An 8,496-nucleotide genomic window follows, 5' to 3' on the forward strand; every position below is an offset into this window, starting at 1 on the left:
GTTTATATTTTATCTCCATTTAAATGGATTTTTCTTTGTGAATACTTTCTGTCTTTAAGTGTGTTTGTGTCTTTAAGTGATTTTATTATTGTTTAACAATGACAAAATGCAATTTATTTACACCAGCAGCCATACAGGAAGGGGAACACAAGAGTTAGTTGGCTAATTGTATAGTATGGGTTACTTATTCAAACATAAAAATCTCTGAAACAAAGGACAGTGATGAATTTCACACTATCCTCCCCCAAAAATCGCAGCATAAAATAATTCCCAGTAATGGCCTGAGGTCATGTGCTGTTGGGTAGTAGTTTATGGAAGAATAAACCCACTAACCACAGAAAATTTAAAAAGCACTTTCTTCCATACACACAGATACATAATAGGATTAGAGAGTGGAAAATAAAGTCAATTGAAGAAGATGTAAAGAAGTATGTTGTTACAAGAAAACGAGGACAAGGGAAGAATTTGAAACCACTTTCAACTATACAATGGTGAACATTTGTTCCCAAAAAGTAGTTTGTGTGCCAGAACAATAATAGCTGGACTGAACCACCTTTTATCTACACAGAGAGGGGAGCTAAGGCTCTAATGGGAACAATGAAGAGAGAAAACCAAAACAATAGCAAAAGGGGTATTAATATAAGCAATCCGTTAATGCAAACTACAACAGACATCTTTATGTTCTAACCAGAAATCGCAGGAAAACTAAAGTCATATTTCAGCGCCCTATCTGATAACAAGAGTGAGCGAGCCATGGTCTTTCTCGCTTTCATGTTTTTCAAGTACTTTACAGAAATAAGAATCTCAGACTCCTTTTTCCATGATTTACTAAAGGGTTTTATACGCCTCAATTTATTAAGGAATCATTTAAAAGCATATGTAGCTCCTGACAAGGTTTTATTAAAGTTCTCAAACTTCTTGGACTAAGATTCCAAAGTGTAAGTAGGTCCAACCCTGAGCTGTAAAACTATGACAAGGCAATAATAACAGGTATTTTCAAGGCCCAAGCACTATAGCACTGTACTATTGAGTACAGTGATCCAAATTAATTCAAACAAGAGAGAAGGAAGAAAAAGGGTTAGAAATGTTGTGAAGTATCAACACCTTCCTTGTGTATGTCAGCATTCAAGGTTCTGCAATAAGTCTTAAGACGCAGTATCCAAGTAGCAATGGGAGGAAAGAACTCAGGAGAAGACAGGGAGATAAACTAGCATGGCAGGTGTATGTAAGAGAAAAATGTAGACATGAACATGTCCCGTAATTTTGAAAAAAAGATTTTTTCATTATTTTCTCATTCCAATCAAAACAGACATCCCTGAGTGATTTTCTTGTAAGACTTCCATAAAAGAGTTAAAACAAAAACCAACATAAAAATGGAAAGTTTGAAAAGAAAAAAAAAACAAACAAACAAACTTGTGTATGTTTCAGAGCAGGATCACAGGGAAATGAGCTGAATCTTGTCAATATGAAACCTAGAGTGGCAAGCAGGACCTAGATTAAGAGCTGCAAGAGAAAGGCAGGGGAGCAGTGACAGGAACATGGCCAGGTCTGAGAGATAAGGCTGGTCCTTTACAGGGGCACAGAATGAGGTAAGAAAACACTTCAAGTAAAGCAGCACCTTTCTTTTCTGCTCACCTCAGTAATCCCATCTTCCAATAACCCCCATTTAGGGAATAATACAGAAGAGTTATGGTATGTATGTCATTCACTTCCCATTTACTTTTAACCCTGCACCAAAGTCAGGAAATTACAAACTTTCTAACTTCCAAGAAAAAAAATACAGCCCCAGGTATAAGGAGGTCCTGAGGATCAAGTGACAAACTGCAATATGTGAGAATAGAGAATATGGAGACGTCTCATTCAACATAGCAGAAGTGTGACGGCCCAAGCCAAAAAGGGAAAAGGCAACCATATCAGGTAAACCAGGTCTGCTTCTCATAACATTAAACTCGTTTGTATTATTCTTTCCTTTATAAAAAAATAATTTATTTGGACTTACATTCCAGAATATAAGAATCAGTGATGGATGATATCGGAGCAAAGATACACAGGCAGAGGTTGCTGAAAGATTACATCTCAGAACACAAGCGGAAGGTGGAGAAAACTGGATTGAAATAGCTTCAGTCCTTTAAACCTCAAAGCCTACCCCTAACTACATACCTCCTGCAACAAGGACATACCACCTAGTAAAATTGCAATTTTTGGCATTTTCATATTCTTAACTGTACTTAGTTCAAATCACTTTCCAGCTCAATCTTCATTTTGAATGAAGCTGATTTATCCTGCAATGTGGCTGTACCATCTTCACTTCCTAATATTGGCTTTCATCATGTGGATAATAGATGGTTCTGGATGCATAGGGGATGTTTTTATTCCTATATATTACTCCCTTTATGTACTATATGAGTAGTGACATTTCAATGAGTTTCATTTGGAGAAGGTATAAATGGTTGAGCTTACATATACGGTTTAAACCTCTATTGACATTTTTTAGAAAATATCAGGTATCCATTCTTTGTTAATAATTTCTTCTTTATATGATAAACAAACAATAAAATTTTAGTCAAATCAAAATAATTCTCTATATTTTAATATCCAAAGATACAGAAGAACATTAAGATAATGTGTAATATTAAATCAGCTGAACTGCATGTTCATTTAATTAAGAATAACCAGAATCATTGATAGGTTTATGGAACATATTATACGATCAAATACCAAAGCATTGAATATATAGTGGCAGAAGAAGAGGGTCATTTTATAGAATGTACCTTACCTTCAGATCCAGTATTTTCTTTCATGTAGCAAGAATTCAATTTAACTACTCTTCCTCAGTATTTTTCATCCTCTCATTGATTCTACTTTCAAAGCTCTATCCTATAACTCGCACGATTGTTAAATTTAAAACCAAGAACAGTACATGTGTCAATCATTTTCTGCCTTTCCTGATTTGTGTTTTATTCGGTTCAAAATGGTCATGATGTGTTGAAGTCATGAAGAATTTCTGGCTCATTTGATGAAAATTTTCTGAAAGCATATGTTATTCATAGTTTTAAAATACTGTTGATATGCTAAATAGTAGTGGATATTATAGTTAAAAATCATCTGGATAAGGAATTTTTGCATGTATATCATAACACACTAAAATACTAAAGATAAAAAGTATAAGAGCTAGAATTTATTACTATTTTTACTCTTCTCGGGTTTGCAAATTTACAAAATCTGAGCAAATGACTTCTTTCGGTGAAATTCACATTCATGAGCTAATAAATTCTAATCAAGCTGCTGTGTCAGCTCCCATAAACTTGGATTAAATTCTAATTGCAATCCAAAATGCTTGTAGTAAGTAAATGGGCAAATACTTTATCTGAATACACTAAATAAGCATGTAGTATAATCATAGGTTTCCTCTTAATTAAATATGAGGATATAACTTGAAAAAATACAGATATTAAAGTAAGTTTTTGTTATATATCAGCTAATTATGGTCTGAGTAATGACTTAAATCACCAAACCATGAACAGTAAATAGGAATGTCTAGTGAGTTAGAGGTTCTTTCAAGCATCTTCAAGTAAATCGATCTAAAATAAATTCCTTTAAAATTCTCCTAAACCCACTTATCATGAAATATTTCACATCTTAGTAAATAACACCAACATCTTTTCATTTGCTCAAAAAAAAAGACATTGGCTTTCTTTTCTTCCTGCCCACCCCAGCCTCATTCTACTACAAAACACATCAATTTCCAACATAGCTCTCTGATATGACTCTTTTTCATTATCATTGACACTACTTCCATATAGACTTCAAAAACTTCTTTCAAATCATTCTCTGTAACATTTCATAATACATAAGTAACCAGAGTCACTTACTATATACATACAGAGTTAAACAAACTTATTTAAACCTACTCAATGATTTCTAATACATTTTCTGTAAATAAAAATTATATTTATAATATTGTTTCTATATTCCCATATGTGACATTGCCTAAGCATCAGCTTTATTTGGACTGCTCTTCTATCTCTGAATCAATACAAACTTCTCTCATATGTACTTTTGGATATGTCAAGGTCTTCATCCTTTTATCGAACTTATATTTACTGTGATTTTGCCCAAAATATAGTTCAATTCTGTTTCATTTTATTTAACTTAAATGTCACTTCCCTAAGAAAATCTCCATGACCTTTTTTCTAAAATAGATTCTTCAATTACTTGCATGATATTGACTCCAATATACTGATTTATGCATTCATTTCTTTCTTTTTCCTTGTATATAAAGCCGTATTTATAAAAGAAAGTTCATAATACTTTTTATTCATTCCTAATCTATACCACTATTATGGAGCCTGGTACATTAATGGAGATTTATTTAATTATTTATTTATTGATTGATTGATTGATTGCACGATTTAGTAAGTTGTAAAAAATAAACTTTATACTATTCTTCGTTTTAATGAATATGCATTCCATGCATTGGTTAAACCATCATGAAGTAATTATGTGAGTTCATAAATATATTACAATTCAATGACCTAAATGACATTGCCTAAACATTTTTTTGACAGCGATAGTCTATTTCATATTCAACAGCAATGCTTTGTTGACTGAGCAATTATCTCAGCTAGGAATACATTTGACATGAAAGAATAAGACACCTAATTTTAATTCATAGCACCCATTTAAAAATGCCAGGTGCAATTTATTTGTGGTCCCATCTCTGAAGATACAAAGAAATGATCATTCCTAGGGGCTGACTGGTCATGGAGTCAAATTTTATTTGTGAGCTGTTTCAGTGGAAGATTAAAAACCAAGAGGACATACAGCTGTGTTTCCAGAGCTGAACCTGTACCTCATCTCTCTGTGGCCAGACACCACCAGAAAATGGCTGGACTTCCAGGAGTGATGACACACTAAAGAGCACAAGAGAGATTAACATTCTTCAGAGGGAACTTCCTGGAGCCCTCAGAAACCAGGAACAGAGGTGCAGTCTGTTACAATATACTTTTGGTTTATATCTATTCCTTGTAGCTGATCCTAATCCACAGCTCTTGGTAGACAAGATCCTTCCAGAGAGATTTAGTGTCCCTCGAGTGCTGACCCACAGGCTTACCGGAGGTTCAATCCATTGTCAGAGACAGTAAAAACAGCTAACCCCAGAGATAATGAGATGGCGAGAGGGAAGTATAAAAGCCTAAACAACATAAACCAAGGCTACATGACATCATCAGAACCCAGTTTTCACACCAACGCAAGGTTAGGATATCCTCAACACAACAGAAAAGAAAAAGAAATGTTTGTACTTCAAATCACTTAACATGATGAGGTTAAAGGATTTTAAGAAGGACATAAGTAACTCCTTCAAAGAAAAACAGGACAACAGATGTAAAGAGATAGAAGCCCTTATAGAGGAAATGCAGAACTCCCTTAAAGAATTACAGGAGACAATAACCAAACTGGTGGAGGAAGTGAACAATCCATCAGGAAAAAAATATTTAAACAGAAAGAGCAATAACAACAACAACAACAACAATATTACAACAACAACAAAAAACACACAAAGAGAGACACTCTGGATATGGAAAACCTGGGAAAGAGATTAGGAGTCAAGAATGCAAGCATCAAACAAAAGAATATAAAAGATAGAAAAGATTATCACGGTCAGAAGGTACCAAAGAAAACATTGACACAACTGTCAAAAATGCAAAACACAAAAAACTCCTAACCCAAAACATCCCAGAAGTCCCAGAGAAAATGAGAAGACAAAACCTAAGGATTATAGGTATAGAAAAGAATGAAGACTCCCACCTTGAAGGGCCAGTAAATATCTTCAACAAAATTATACTAGAAATCTTCCCTAACCTAAAGATAGAGACAACCTTAACCATATGAAAAGAATAAAGTACTCCAAAAAAATTGGACAAGAAAAGAAATTTCTACCATCACATAATAGTCAAAATATAAAGTGCACAAATCAAAGAAAAAATATTAAAAGCAGTAAGGGAAAAAGTTCAAGTAACATAAAAAGGCAAACCTATCAGAATTCCACCAGTCTTCATAAAAGACACTATGAAAGTTAGCAGATCCTGGGCATACATCACACAAATCCTAAAAGAACAAAAATGGCACCCCAGGCTACTATAAAATCTCTCAACTACATAGATGGAGATACCAAGATATGCCATGTAAATAGCAAATTTACAAAATATATTTCCATTAATCCAGTCCTTCAAAAGATAGTAGATGCAAAATTCCAGCACAAGTTGGGAAACTACACCCCACACAAAGCACGAAAATAATCTACTTTTAAAAACACAAAAGAAGTTAAATAAGATAGCCACAGAAACATAATTTGACATCTAACAAAAAAAAAATAGAAAAAAGCAACAATTGTTCCCAAATACACTAAACATCAAAGGACTCAATTCTACATAAAAAGACAAACACTAACTGAATATATATATATATATATATATATATATATATATATATATATATATGTATATATATATATGTATATATATGTATATATATGTATGTATATATATGTATATATATGTATGTATATATATATATATATCATTTTGATGCATGAACTGAACACAATTCAATGACAAAGACAAATGCTTCCTCAGAGTGAAAGGCAGTAAAACAATTTTTCAGCAAATGTTCCCAAGAAAGAACCTGACGTAACCATTCTAGTATCAAATGAAAAAGACTTTCAAGCAAAAGTTATTAAAAAAGGTAATAAAGGACATTTCATACTCATCAAACGAAAAATATACCAAGAAAAACTCAATACTGAATAACTATGCTACAAATTGAAGGGCATACACATTTGTCAAAGAAACTTTACTAAAGCTCAAAACATATATTATATCATATACAATAATAGTTGGACATTTCAATACACCACTCTCATAAATAGACAGATCATGGAAAGAGAAACTAAGCAAAGACACAAAGAAACTAACAAGGTATGAACCAAATGTATTTAACAAATATCAATACAACATTTCATCTTAAAAAATAATATACCTCCTCATGGGCCAGCCCTAAGAGTGATCTTCTTTCTCCTGTTGGTTCTTCTTGAGGCAGCTGAGGAGGAAGAGTGTTAGCGGACGGTGAGACTTTGTCTTACGATATATGTGGTAAGTTTTTGTCTTACAAGATATTTCTGGTTGCTGTATGATAATATGTTTACTTATCTAAGTCTAAGTTTCTATGTTACTGTACCTGATTTACTTATCTATGTCTCAATCACTATGCTTTGCTACTGTAACTGGTCTGCCTTCTGAGACCAGAAACTGCAGTCTCTGGCACTTACCACCTCATTCTAAAACAGCAGGAGATAAAGTAGAGGATTACTTGCTGGAGCCTTTTCCCTTTTGTCCTTATGCTTCTTGCTTGTCAGGCTAGGGAGAAGCTTGGAGCAATAAACTTCTACTAAACCATGAGAAGTGCATAGCAATTACAGAAGTAAAACTTTTACATAGTCAAATATGCATAAACATAATTTCACACCTGGATTCAATAAACGTGCATTGATACATTTCCTCTCAAATTCAGCTGGGCCCAACTTACATGCAATCTCACAATTACATTCTTACACACAAAAACTCATAATTACATACTTACACAGACATCCATACTTACATATGCATATTGAGCAAAAGACCAAGGACCAGTGCAGAAAGATGGACTCCAATCTTTATTTCAGAGAGAAAGAAATCGCTTCTACCCTTTTAATGCTAAGTTTATTCATCCCAAGTTTGTAAGAGAAAAGACTTCTTCCTTTTAACAAGACTAAGCCTGCATTAGTACTAAGAAATGACCTTTTCTGTCCCATGGTAAGGACAAACCTGCCTGCACCTTCTTTTCTTTCCAGCTTCTTCTTTTTTCCTCTTTTCCTCTGCATTCTGCTGATTGCTCTCTTATGTTACATAAGTTATTCCTCTCTACATTTCTTCTCAGCCCAGATCTTTTTGTATCAGCTCTACTTAGCTCAGTTCTCCTTATCTCAAACCGGACTTTTCAGCTCAGCCACTATCGAGCCCAGTCCATCTGTCTCTGTCCTTCCAGTTCAGACCTTCTGTCTCAGTCCTTCTGTGTGTCTTCTCTTTGTCCTCAGCACCTAAACATCTTTCAGAATACGTGTTACAATGATTATCACTATTTCATATGAAAGATCAAAGCATAAATTGATATACAATTTTACAACCGAGAATGTTTACGTGAATATCCATCAGGAGTAATTATCTGGCTAAACCTTCATCATCAGTGTCAGCTCTACAGGTTCACTGAATATCCAAAACCATAGTTGATAGAGAAGTTATTTACAGATAAACCCAGTCAATATCTTATCCTCTGTCCTTGCACCTGTAACAAATCATTTGTTCTCTTTTTATGTCTCTTGATAACTGTTTTGCAACCTCTTGGAATGTGTCCTAAGTAGGGGAAAGACTGTTTACTATCTCAGAACAACTAACTGGTGCC

The sequence above is a fragment of the Rattus norvegicus genome (genome assembly GCF_036323735.1).
Source record: "Rattus norvegicus strain BN/NHsdMcwi chromosome Y unlocalized genomic scaffold, GRCr8 chrY_unlocalized_3, whole genome shotgun sequence".
Lineage (NCBI taxonomy): Eukaryota > Metazoa > Chordata > Mammalia > Rodentia > Muridae > Rattus > Rattus norvegicus.